This window comes from Canis aureus, chromosome 8 (genome assembly GCF_053574225.1).
Source record: "Canis aureus isolate CA01 chromosome 8, VMU_Caureus_v.1.0, whole genome shotgun sequence".
Classification (NCBI taxonomy): Eukaryota; Metazoa; Chordata; class Mammalia; order Carnivora; family Canidae; genus Canis; species Canis aureus.
The window spans coordinates 5,026,665-5,041,143 of NC_135618.1; the positions used below are offsets into that span (position 1 = coordinate 5,026,665).

The following is a 14,479-nucleotide window of genomic DNA, read 5'->3' on the forward strand; positions in this document are numbered from 1 at the left end:
TTTTACCTTTCATTCTCTTATTGCATAGTAGATGCTCAAAGAGGATATGATGATTTTATCCCTATCCTATATTTAAAAAAGAGATGTTATAAGGTCTCACACATGTAACTCGCATGTCTTGAGTTACAGATCCCTTATCTCATCTCTATTAAAACACTTCAAAATATATGAGAGGTTCTGACTCTACAAAACAGAATAGTCGCCTCTCTGATTCAAGAAAAATGTTTAAATGAAAATAAAAATAGAAGAAATATAAATCCATAGCCACAAACAGAATGGCAAAGAAGGCAAAAGTGGACAGAAATCCAATGGAAGAGTAGAAATGGATTAGGCAGTCAAAGAAGCTACAGCTGGGAATACTGAAGCCTGAAACACATGTAGTGGCAATGAGGGGGCCAAGGAAATGGTCATAGTTTAAAACTATGGGTTTGTATACCTAGAGCCATGGGATGCCATTGAAAATTTCGTGTTGGGTGGAATGACATCATCAGATATACATTTTGTAGAGATAAATAAGACCCAGAGAATAATTTGCAATATATTTTAGAGACACAGGCTTAAGGGGCATCTGGGTGGCTCAGTCTGTTAAGCACCCAACTCTTGATTTCAACTCAGGTTATAATCTCCGAGTCATGAGATTCAGCCCCACATCAGGCTCCACGCTGGGCATGGAGCTTGCTTATGATTCTCTCTCTCCCTCCCCCTTCCACCCTTCCTGCCACACACTTTCTCTCTTAAATAAATACATACATAAATACATAAATAAATACAGTTTTAATAAACCTAATATGTAAAAAGTTGTTATAAATTCATGAAAAGATTGAAAATTCTAATTGAAAACGAAGCAAAGGACATAAACAACCATTTCACCAAAAAGTAATTACAACTGTCTGGTGAATGTAAAAATGAAATTTTGAATATCAACGAAACATTGTTTTTATTTGTAAGATTTCATAATTAAAAATTGTTAATGGGCCATATTATAATGCTGTGCAGCCATTAAAAATTATATTGCTTAGCTATATATTGGCATGGAAAGATGTCAGTAACGCATTACTAATAGAACACATGGGTTTCTGCAGACTACGTATTGCAAAATTCCATACTCTGCAATATCTATATATGCATGCATTCACCCAAATACATATACGTGTGTGCATGTGTGTGTGCACAGAATAAAAGGCTAGAAAAAATGATGACAGTTATCTCTAGAGGGGAAAACTACTTTCAAAATCAGCTAATTAAATTCAGTGAATATGAATGTGTATTATCATTCAAACTGTTGGGTACGCCGAGTGCATCCTATCCTGAGCACTCTGCCAAACGTGTGGTAAGCAAAGTTTGACATGCTTTATGTCTACTACTCTAGTTAAAAGAGAAGAATAAATGTATTTAAAACTACGAAATCAATGTAAACCATTGTTAATAATAAGATAAGAAGTATAAATAATACATGCTACCTGATTTCACGGGAAAGATGACTGCTATTGACTTTCAGTTAGAAACCTCAACATTTACTTATTCTTTTCACTGAAAAATGCTGAGTTTCCAATTTGTATCAGCTTCTGGTAAGTCCTAGAAATATAACATGTAAAATAGAGTCCCTGACCTCAAGGATCTCAAAAGGAAGATGTGTACAAAAGAGAACAATACATCAAAATACACACAACAACACAAATGAGCTCCAGAGTAGCTCATCTGCTGAGGGGACGATGCAGTAAGGATGCTCAGCCCAGCATTTCCCCTTAACTTTTTGAGACCTAGACTGTTCACAGCCTCTCACTTCCACTCCCTATACAGATACACACACACACCCCCAAAGCTATAACTGGTACAATTTACTAATCGCTCACAATAACCTATGTACCTAACTTACTCTATATCAGCAAAAAAGAGTGATAATGTGTCCTACATCAGTCTCATGCTTTATTCGAATTCTCAATTGGCCCACTACTCTGGAAGGGAAAATGGAGGCTGTGGTGCCTATTCAACTAGCAGCCCTACATTATTGAGAAAGAAACAAAACAATCTCAAAATGGGACATTGATATAGAATTAGGCAAAAGAAGCTATTATCTTTAAATCAATGGCATTTTTTTTTCAGTAATAAGTAAGAGTGACTTTATAATTCTAGGAAATGAGCTAGGACCTTTCTAAGCGTTATTTAACTATCTTCGTAAACATACTAAGCAAGTACTCCCTTACTTTGCAAATAAGTACATTGGAATTCAGAGAGTTTAGATAAAACAACCAATTCACAATAAGCAGTCAGATGAAGGTTAAAAGCCAGTTCTGTCTAGCATCAAACTATATACTCTATTAAACCCCTTATTTTTTTTTTAGTAGTATTTTTCCCAAAATGTTTTCTTTCACAACATAAGTGTTTGGGAGCACTTACTAATGCTAAAACTTAACTAGGTGTTGTGAAGAGAAAGATAAGTAGGTCAAACTCTATAATTTTGCTTTGTAACCAACTACTCTCAACTTACTCTGTTATTTCCCTTCACTCTTGCTAGGATAATATTATCAAATAAATAAAATAGAACGATTTGTACAGAAACGAATGAGTAGATATAGGGCACTCTGAGTTCACCAGATAAAAGATGCTGCAATTATTATGAATTGGTTCAAAACTCCATGACTCATTTCGTTACATGCTTTGAATTTACTATTCAAATGTAACCTACTATACTGCTATTTTGCTCGCTTTTAAAGGGAAATATAATGCATGCATTTCTAGTTCACTTGCATTTAAATCAGCATGGGATCATGGTTGAATGTGGTGAAACATCAGCCATACTACAAAAAGGGCTTGTATGCAGGAGGCAGGGCAGTTCAACGTAGAGCTGCACAGCTTACAACTCTCGACTCTCCATTTTTGGCAGAGGGCACACCTCTCAAGCACACAAAGCTAAGGAGTGAGGAATCCATGTGAATCAATTGTGATGTATTATGTTGCAAGTTAGTCTATGGTTTTTGGTGCTCCGGGAAAGTCTGTGAAAATTCCGCGTGGTAACAATGCGCCTAAAGATTAAAAACAAAGACAAAAACATTCTTTCTAAAATAATGTGTGCAAAAAAAAATAAAATAAAATAATGTGTGCATTTACTCTTTAGCTCTTATCTGAGAGATAAAAGTATAGTATTTATTCTTTAAATTTTATTTATTTATTCATGAGAGACACAGAGAGAGAAGCAGAGACATAGGCAGAGGGAGAAGCAGGCTCCCCAAAAGGAAGCAGGCTCCCCTCCAAAAGGAAGGGACATTAGCCAAATGCAGATAAAACCACTTAAGACCTAGGGTTAAACAAATGAATAGAGATATGAAGAAAATCCTAAAATAGTGTGCAATGGAAGTATCAACACAGAAACTCTGATTGTGCACTGGAAGGAAAAGCTTTATATGAGAAAAAAATAGGATAAAAATGAACAAAACCCAAATGCAGTGAAGATAACAACAAATAGAATGGGAGCAAAAAAATGGTTGGATTCTGACTGAAAAATAGAGAGAGACAGAGGACAGAGAGTAAGAATTTTTGCGTGTGTTTTTTTCCTCCAAGTTTTTATTTAAAAACTAACTCCAGTTAGTTAACATATAATGTAGTGTTAGTTTCAGGTGTAGAATTTAGTGTTTCATCAATTACATACAACATTCAGTGCTTGTCACAAGTGCCCTTCTTCACCCATTTCCCTCACCCCTGTCACCCGTTTCCCTCATCCCTGTAACCCATCTCCCTTCTAGTAACCATCTGTTTATTCTCTATAGCTAAGAGTGTGATTTTTCATTTGCCTCTCTTTTTCCACCTATGATCGTTTGTTTTGTTTCTTAAATTCCACATGTGAGTGGAATCATATGGTATTTGTCTTTCTCTGACTTATTTCAGTTAGCATAATACTCTCTAGTAAGATGCTAAAGTAAATCATATTTGGTTCAATTTTGGTTTAACCAAGGATATGTTGACATATTGAGGTTGTCATTAATGCAGGGGTAATACTCAAGATAGTCCAAGTATATTCAATATACTAGAGAACGTTGAAAGTCTCAGAGAGTCTTCTACTTAGGAAATGGTTTGAGTTCTGTTTGGTCCCGTGTTTTCCTCAAATTTAGACATATGCAATCCTTTGCAAACTTTGACTCAAACAGGTAAACACTGGTTGATCATAAATGACTTGATGAAGTACAGGCACAACCAGGTAAAACATTCTGAGACTTCAGTTAGATAAAAACTCCCCAAAGGAAGTAATCAGGTCCTTTTAGGTCACTGATATATGTTAGTATCTCATGCTGCTTGGCATATAAAGAAGTTTTCAGTAAATTCTTATTAAACAAGTGAAGGAAGGGGGATGTAATAAATAAAGGAATGAACATGGGTTATTTTAAAGTAACTATCAGTGAGGACTATGTCAATAGGCTCTTTTTGTAGGATTAAATGAGTTAATATATGTTAAGTGTTTAGAATTGTATCTAGAAATTATTAAGTGTTCTCAGGGTCAGCTATAATTATTGCTTATTCATAAAGGCAGTAGAAGTTAGGGCCAATTGTGTTGGAAAACAAATTGGTTCTTAGAGTTGTTGAGTAAAGTTTAGAAAATAAACATTTTCTAAAGAGGACTGGAAAACTTATATGGATTTTAGAAGGCTTCGGTGTCCTGATAAGAATCCACCAGAGAGGAGCACCTGGGTGGCCCAGTGGTTGAGCGTCTGCCTTGGGCTCAGGGCGTGACCCTGGGGTCCTGGGATCAAGCCCCACATGGGCCTCCCCGCAGGGAACCTGCTTCTCCCACTACCTGTGTCTCTGCCTCTCTCTCTGTGTTTTTCATGAATAAATAAGTAAAATCTTAAAAAAAAAAAAAAAAAAAAAAAGGAATCCACTGGAAACTGTGTGGATGATAATAAGGCACATTTCTCACAAATCTCAGTTTCAGAATTGGAGTATACGACTGGAAGTGGTATGTCCAATTTCAATAGGCTAGGAACCTACAGAACAGGTAAGTTCATAAAGAACAGCACTCACAAGAGCACGGGGCTGGCCATAGAGGACACAGAATTGGAGCAGGCTTCCCTGTGAAATCAGCAGAGAAAGCAGGAAAACACAGCTCTGTGGATAGAGAACCACCCAGACCACCCTGCTGCTCATCACTTTTGTCGCTGCCTACTTTCATCCATCTTGATGCCACCGACCCCTGGCCACCGAGCACATGAACTTAGCAGAGGAGGCTTAAGTTTCTGTCCCCTTTCTGTATACATTTTTTGAAAAACTTGCTCAGCATCCAGATCTGCTGAGTTTTGGGAAGAACAGGAGTGTTTTTATGTGCAAAAATACTGTCTTTCAATGTTGGTTCACTGTATTTATTTGGAAGCAAGCTTACACTTTTAGTGACACGTTCTCACAGTTTTTTGGTTTTATTGTCATGCTGAGGTCCAGCATTTTTGTTTTCCAAGCAAGCTGCCTTTGTTTGCCGCTCATTTTTGGCCAGCATAATTGTTCAGAGATTATTCCTGTCTCTACCACCTTTCTCCAGGTTTACAGAAATGATGGCATTGCTGGGGATCTCTTCCAGTGCTAGCCTTGGGAGTGCTATTTTTCAGCAGTAGAGGGAATGAACGTAGCCTCAAAGACTGTATTTGCCATCTTTCAACTGTCTCATTCTTGCTGGTTCCCAAGCATCCAATTCAGTGGAAATATCATGAATTGATTTTTAAAGCACTTAACTATTCTTCCCCGTCACACTTTACTGTCTTTTCCATTGAGAGGTACATATTACTTTTGACATTATCTTTCAAAACGTCCTCTACAAAATCATATTTATTGCTCTATTTTATGCAATGATGAGAAAGTGCCTTTTATATGTTTTGTAAACATATATTTTGGTCAGTTTATTTGGTCAGGATATTTCCAGGGTGACTTTTTAAATTTTAATCACAGGATGATGAACTGATATACTATTGCTGCTGCTTTTTTGTTCACTAAGTAGCAATGACAAATTTGTTGATTCCCACAAATAACAAATACTTTTTAAAAAATTTTTACAAATAACATGTGGAAATGGTCTGATGAATGTGACAAAGCACATATAAACAAGACAGCGATAAGCATTTATTTTCTAGTGCTGCATTAAAGGGTCCATAATAAAAAGGTATCTCTTCTAAACAACCAGAGCCCAAAATATTTATTCATGACCCCAAAGTAAAAACAATCAAACAGAAACTAGAATATTCACTTCAGTGAATATCTTTTATTTTTGTTACTTACCTTAAAATTCTAACTTTTTATTATATACTACTCTTGTGTTATCATAAACAAATGATTCCAAATACAGATAGAACAGTAACTGGAATTAATAAGGCAAAACATAATAGCACAAATCAAATGGAGAAGTCTAATGCAACTTTAGAGAGGTTGGTATGTTTCATTAGAAGAGTTTTATTTCTTTAACAGCACCCTAATTACCATTTGTTTATAAGAAAATAATGCAAAGATTCAAAAGAGATATTTGCAATGTAAAAAACTTATAAACTACAAATATCTGTAATACCTAAAGGATACACAAGAAAATCATAAACAATAGAATTAAAGCAGAGAAAACACCTAAATTGGTATTTAACGTAAAAGAAAACATTAAGAGACAAGAAAAATCTTAAAAAGGATCCAAACCTGTAGGAAACACAAAAGTGAAAGTTAAGGCTGCAGTAAGATACCTTTCACATCTAGTAGACTGGTGAACTATTTCGACAAATTCAAGTGTCTATAAGACTAGAGGAAGGGGAACGCTGCTGATAAGAGTATAATTTGTTTAAACAACTTTTGAAAACATTTGGCATAATTTGTAACTACGACATATGCTATAAGCAGTGATTCCTCCTATATACATGTACTCTAAGAAATTTTTGAATTTTGAATTAGCAGGCAATTACTAAAATGTTTCTGATACTATAACTCAAAATAACAAAATCCTAGAATCAATCCTATTTGGATTGATTAAAAGAAATCCCATTAAAAGAAAATTGGATGGATAAGTTAGGATAGTTTCACACAATAAAATAGTCCATGCAGGTGAAAAATTAATCTGGATGAATTAATTTTAATTAATTAAAATTAATTTAAGATGAGTTAATTAATCTTGGGTGAATATTGGAAGGTGATAAGTTGAGTTCACCAAAAATAAGTCACAAAAGGCTACCCTTGTCGTGATACAATTTTGATGAAGTTCAAAAATCACCAATCCTGAAAAATACATTGTTTAGTGATATCCTATATATGTGATTAAAATCTATAAAGAAGTGCATGATAAAGTGAAAATTCAGAATAAATTGACCCTGTGAAGGAGGGAGATAAATTGAAGGAGGTGAGCTAAAACAATATTGGTTTGTTCCTTTTGTAGAAAGTTAGAACCATGTTGGTTTGTGTTCATTATTATGATTCATAACATATATAAACTTTATATATACATAAATGACTACATAGTCATTCATTTTATAGCCATATGCATGGCTATAATTCTTGTGCATATATATCAAGTATTATATAATAACCATTTATTGTCTTTAAAAAAGGAGTGTGTTAGTTTGCCTTAGTTAATGAATTGCTTATGTACGCCCTGAACATGGGAAAAAATTAACCCAGCATTCAAAATTCACAGAACCAAGAAATCAGCATATGAGATATTAGGAACTGATAGGTTTGCACTTGTTGAAGGTCTTCAAAGATTGGAAGCATTTTTATTTTTTTTTCCTGATTATACTCCATGAACAATCAAGTCCTGGAACTTGACAAGCCCACAAATCTCTTCTATGAAATTCTCTTAGTAATGTGCCTCCAGGCTGCTGCAGTGTCATGTGATCTGAACACCTTGGCACAATTCTGGACCATGGGAGGGGGCAGGGGGCAGAGAGGTGTCAAATTATATCTTATCCAGAGGCCTATGGGATGGTCACTTATAGGAGAATTACACAAATGAATCATATCTTCTCTCTAATGCAGTAGATAAATCTCAATAGAGACCAAAATTATTATCTTTCAGCTACTGATGGAATAACTGAGATCACCCAATTGCCAGAATTTCTTTGGATCTGCATCAATATATCCATAGCTAAGCTTTCTTCTAGTCTCTGGAGTCTCAGATATATTGGTGTTATTTTGTTTCCATGAGGTGTGGCTACTCAGCCAAGATCACTATCTCCTAATAGTCCTACTTACACTTAGAGGAAATACTTATTATTTGATTCAGAAAGATTCTAAGAAGTGTCCTTGCTATAACTGTGTAAATATTCACAAGAATGCTTCACAATATGGACATATAGCCCAATTTCTTTGTCCAGTATATGCATATATATTGCCCATTCTGTGTGTTTTGTATGTATTTATATAACATATTATTGCATTTTCTAAAAATTTAAATTCCTATTTCACATCAAAAATAAATCTGTATATGGCAGAAAATTAAGCATTAAAAATATATAAGATGAAAAGTAAAAGTCTCTCATTCTCAACCTCATCTTTGACTCATTATCCAAATGTAACCACAGAGATTCTAATGCATCCTTCCAAATTAATTCTCTAAATATATGCACATTCTGCAACTAGACTTAAAATCAAGACTTCTACATGGGTATTCTTACTATAACATATTATTTTAGTAACTCCAAGTCTTTTCAAGGACTTGATTAAAATAAATAATAAACAAAAATGAATATAGGAAACCTATGATAGCATAATTTAGAGTAAATCTACACAATGAAATTAAGGATTCACAAAAACTAAAATTGTTTTTGAAACAGCATATGGATCACTATGTTGTGATGTGACTTAAAAATAATTTAATATTCTGAATTTCAGATATGTAGAAAAGCTGTAATTAGACCAGCAGAAATTTATTAAGGAAATATAAAATACTCCAGATGATATTACAGCGGTAGATATATGTCATTATACATTTATCCAAACCCACGGGATGGACATAAGTGAGCCCTTTGAATGATAATGATTCATCAGTGTAGGTTCATCAGCTGTAACAGAGGTACCACTCTGATGGAGGGTGCTGATAATGAGGAAAGCTATGCATGTATGGGGACAGGGGGACAGGGGACATGCAAGCTCCTGGAACTTTGACATAATTCCAGAAAGAGGAGGAGGGAGTGTACAAATGGTGGTTTTAGAATTCCATGCCAATTCAGCTGAATGGAGGCTAAGAAACAGTATACAGCTGATTTGTAAGAACCGAAGACAGGCCATGCCTGTACCTTCCTCTTAATTTTGCTGTGAACCTAAAATTGCTCTTAAAAAAAAAATCATCTTTGAAAAAATAGATTGAAAAAAACAACTAGGTAAGAATAATTTTCACTTTGTATAAACAGAACTTGGGCGCTGACCTTGTAATTACAAGGTCAAGAATTTCAAATATTTCTAAAGCTTAAAAACAGTTATGTTACCTTCCACAGCAAGATATTCCTCCTACCACCATCTTTTTGTAGCACAATGCTTTTACAAAGTTAAATGCCTCATATCTGAATAAATATGCAAAAATTTAAAAACAAAAATGTTTACCTAATACAGTGTAATGCTTTTGGAAAAAAAAAAAAAAACGCCAAAGTAATTCCAATTCCTTCACAAATATAACTGAAATGTAGGCAGATAGGTTTGGATCTAAAGTATAATCAGAGGTAGTAATTATGGCATTTACAGATATCATTAAGTGAACTTACAAATTGATTTACCTATTCCATGAGTCTAATTTCAGTCCTTAACTGTACTTGTATTGATGTGTCTCATTTATCAATAAAACTATATATATATATATTTTTTTCTCCTTTGCTTTATGTTTCTCTTTCTCTTATGTTTTATGAAGGGAATGACCACTGACCCACTCAGTTATATCCTCATTCCCAGCTTAGCAGACAGTGTGGTTCATGGTGTGCAAGGTAATAAAACAAGATAATACAGTCTGATCACTAAAAGTGTCAGAATGGGAGAATGTAAAATCTCATTAGGTATACTGGCAAGTAGCCTTGTATTTATGAACCAAAGTTCTCAATTCCCACTAGAAGTAAGTAAAGGCATCTGTTACCACATTCTGTTCAAGTGAAGACATGTGTTCTGCACAGAATTCCAAAATCAAGTGTAGTCTGTAACCCCGTGCTTTGGAAACTAATTCTCTCTAAAATTTAAGTGTAAAAGTATGTATGTTGCATGTGGCATCATCCAATATTTCAAACATAGCCTAATTCAGAATACTTATCAAATGATTTTGTATGTTGACCCTCTGTAACTCAGTGTTTGGGATTATTCACTTTCACTACGTCATTTATTTAATGGATAACTATATCGGGTTCTTCATTGGTTTAATCATTTGTAAAATGAGAGAAATCACCTACTTCATTGTACTGTTTTGTGTATATGTGTCAACTGCTCCCTGTTCAAGCAAGCAACAGGATTGCCGCCTCATTATCTGGGGGAGGTATGTGATGTAGAGGATGGAGGAAGCAGTAGAAAATAGTTTATTAGGATTTTTGAGAACCGGGACTCGGAAAACAGAGAAGATGGAAAAGAGGGATTCAAAACAGTTCTATAAACAAGAGGAAAACTTTCTCCCAAATAAGCAGTGAAATCATTTCCCTGAGCTACAATTGGAGAGAGAGACCTGTGAGTCCTGGATGAGCCCAGGGGGTGGCAGTATCCTAAGGAAATCCCTATACCTCATGGGTATCCAGCATTACAAAATATTTTTCTGAACTAATTTTTCCATAAAAATAGTAGAGAGATCCTAGGTCTGAAAGGGCCATGTGATTAGAGGCAACAGATGCCTCAGCACTAACCTGTGAGACAGACAACTGACAACCAAAAAGCCTGACAATCTGTAAGCTCCCAGAACTTTGACATAATTCTAGAAAGAGGAGGAGGAAGTATATGAATGACAGTTTTATTTTTAAAAGATTCATTTATTCACTTGAAAGAGAGAGCTTGCATGAGCAAGAGCACAAGAAGGGGAAGGACAGGCAGAGAAGCAGAGCAGGGACCCCAACTAGGGGAGGTGGGAGGAGGGGGAGCGTCTCCATCCCAGGACCTTAGGATCATGATCAGAGCTGATGGCAGATGCTTAACTGGCTGAGCCACCCAGGCGCCCCTGAATGAAAATGTTAGAACTCCATCCCAATTTAAAAGAATGGAGACTTAGAAACAACATAATGTTGATTAGTAGGAACGGAAGATATACCAGGTTTATTGCATACCTGATACTCCACACAGTGTAAAACAAATATTAGCTATTATTGCTAGTATTGGCAAAAATTAAAAAAATAAATAAATAAAGTGGCTATGCTACTATGACAAGAAAATTCAAAGTTCTCAAGTTTCAAATACAGGAGAACAGGGAAGAATAACACCCCAAATAAATAAATGAAAATTGCTTTACTAGTGGGGTTTCAATACTCCGTATTACATGTAAGCTACCTAGAGAAACCAAGAAGACTAACTATGATGTACTGCTAACCCAATCTCCCTTCCACATACTTCCCAGGCTTGAAGCCATAATATTCCTCATGAGCTTGCTACGTTGCCTTTGCTTAAGTGGAAATTTAAAATTCCAAGTGATCTTGCATCTAACTCTGGGAAAGAACAAGGGTATTAATGGAAGAATTGGTAAAAGTCCAAATAAAGTCTGAAGCTTAGATGATAGTAATATATCAAGGTTGGGTACTTAGTTTTGACAAATAAGCCACAGTCATATAAACGGAAACTGGGTTCAGGGTATACAGAAATTCTCTGTATGATCTTTGTGATGTTTCTGTGGATGAAAAATTATTGTTAAATTTGAAGTTTATTTATTTTTTTAATTAAAATCATTTAATGCCAACCCCTCTTTTAAGGACGAGAAACAAGGTAAAGCCTGAGATAGATTCGGTCAGGCTACTATTGAAAGCATTCTGACTAATTTTCTCACTCCTCTTTTAAAAGTCAGTCTGAAAACGAAGTGAGAAAATCTATACAGTCAGCAAATATTTATTGAGCACCTACTCTGTACAGTGAGCTGCAGGATATATTAATGAATAGACATAGATCACTCACTAGCAGGAGCTACAAATACCTACATAAATAATTATGACTCAGACTTATGTTTGCCATTCTTACTAGATTTTATAGGGGAGAAAATATCTTTTCCAATATAGGATCAAGGAAAGTTTCAAGAATGAAATATCATTTGACTTGGACCTTAAGTGATCGCTTGTTTTTCGATGTGTACTGAGAAAGACTGTAGGGAAAGAATATACTCTGTAAAGTCACTAGAGTTCAAGGAGTTTAGGGGCCAGGAAATAGAGCACCGGCTACGTTTCCAGCTCTGCATATAAGCATATAAGGAGTTTAGAAGTAGCTACTCTCTCCTAACAAGAGCTCCACAGACTGAGACGGAAAGATCAGCAAACTCTTCGTGAATTCATAACACAGGAGGGTGCAGTGGGAAAAGCCGACCCCAAGATTAGAATAAATCGCAGTCAACCACAGCATAAACTCACAAGCAGAAATGGCCCTGGGAAGGAAAACCTAAACTGGAATGAACAAATGGCTTGAGGCTCAGTGCAGACAACTCTGAGGGTTAACAAAACAAAACAAATATAAACAAACAAACAAACCACAGAGAGAGATCCAGGCGTGAAGAAGTTCCACAATTTTGGGAGATTTACCTCCTTGAGTGCAACCAGGTTCCCACCACAATCAAATCCCCTCCTGTTGTAGGTGGAGAGGGAAGGGGAAAGGGGATCATTTTGAAATACACCAGAGCACTCTGTTCTATGTCACAAAGCCTGCCCTCAGGGGAAATTTGTAAATCAGAGCCTGACCTGCTGGGGGATTACCAGAGCCTAACTCAGAGGAAGGGAAATAGTCAACTCAGGCCAGCTCCAACCTTCCATTCAAGGGAAAGGAAAAACCCAACTCCGACCCACTCTAGCCATCCTTTCCCACCTAAGGGTTAGAGGAAAAGAGACTGAAAAAGCTCTTGTGAGGTTCACATTCCGGACACATAGCTCACCAAAAGGCAGAGACCTAATTGTAGGACTATAGGACTCACGGGGATATAGATAGCAGCTTTGTTCATAACCGCCAATGGTTAGAAGCAACCAGTATGTCTTTCAGTAGGTGAATAGGTAAACTGGCATGACCAGACGTTGAATACCATTCAGGACTAACAACAAATGAGCTATCAAGCTATTAAAAAGATACCAAGTGGCTTTAAAAGCATATTACTAAGTGAAAAAAGCTGAAAAGGCTAACATACTGTATGATTCCAACTGTGTGATATTCTGAAAAGGCTCATCTGTGGAGACTGTAAGATGATCAGTGATTGCCAGAGGGTGGCCAAGGGGGTGTGAATACGAGGAATGCAAAGGATTTTGGGGGCTGTGAAAATACTCTGTATGACACCATAATGATGGATACGAGTCATTTTACATTTGCCCAGACTCATAAGTTGTGCAATACCAAGAGTGAACCCCTGATGTAATTTATGAACTTTGGGTGATGATGATGTATCTACCAAGGTTTATCAACTTTAACAAATGAACCAGTCTGGTGTTAAATGTTGATAATAGGGAGGCCATATGTGTATGTGTGGGTAGGGGACATATAGGGAATCTCTGTACTTTCCCCTCCATTGCATTGTAAACCATCTGCTCTTATATTTTTTTTTTTTTAAGGTTTAACAAAAAAGAACTTTTTATTAGTGGAAACTAAAGGTAGTTTAGATTCTGGCATTTTTCATAGCACATTAAAGATTGTGGTATTTTACTCAGTTTTGCAGGATTTTGATTTAGGAAGTAATCTGTCAAGGAACTAATTACAAAATGCTGCTTTCTTCTAGAAACAGTGTCTTATTTTAATACAAAATCAGTGAAAGTTCCAATAACTTCCCCACTGAGTAGGATGAACTAGAATCCCTCCAGGAGACAGATCCATGGGGTACAGAGCAAGCCAGCAGCTGGGAAAGTTCAGGGTGAAAGCAGCAGAGTTCATCAAAAGTAAATGTTGACATATACCAGATAGTGACAAGGAAAAGTAGTTATCCCAAAGGACAGAAGGTAACAAGTGTGAGGATATGGAAATCAGGACAGGAATTTATGGAAAAGCATGTAGTCTGTTAAGGAAAACTGATAACTGAGTCCAAGTGTGGACTCATATTTAGGCCAGAACTCCAAATTTGCAAATAAAAGAGATTGATGGAGCCAGTATTTAGCCTTCATCTAGAGAGGATGGAGCAGAAACTAAGATCATAACCAGACATTTAATCCCATCCAACTCCATAGGCCACTCTATTCCTCTTACCAATATTAAAGGTTCCACCCTGTGACTGGTCCAGAAATCCACGGGATGGCAGGAGGCTAATACTACTGAGAAGGGCTGCTGAAGCATGCATGAGAAATCCTCTACTGAAGACAAAGGGTCAATAGGAATTACATACCAAGTACCAAGGAAAATAGTCAGAATCTTGGAC

The 14,479-nt window shown here is 36.1% G+C and overlaps 1 long non-coding RNA gene across 1 annotated transcript in view; it reads right to left on the reverse strand.

Annotated features, from left to right (window-relative positions):
• LOC144317999 (uncharacterized) overlaps nucleotides 1-12,726 on the reverse strand; it is a 118,376-nt gene extending 105,650 nt beyond the window's left edge. Inside the window, exon 1 of the long non-coding RNA XR_013383861.1 lies at nucleotides 12,675-12,726. This is a non-coding gene — a long non-coding RNA (uncharacterized LOC144317999). The remainder of the gene's footprint in view (nucleotides 1-12,674) is intronic.
• Nucleotides 12,727-14,479: the final 1,753 nt, after the last annotated feature.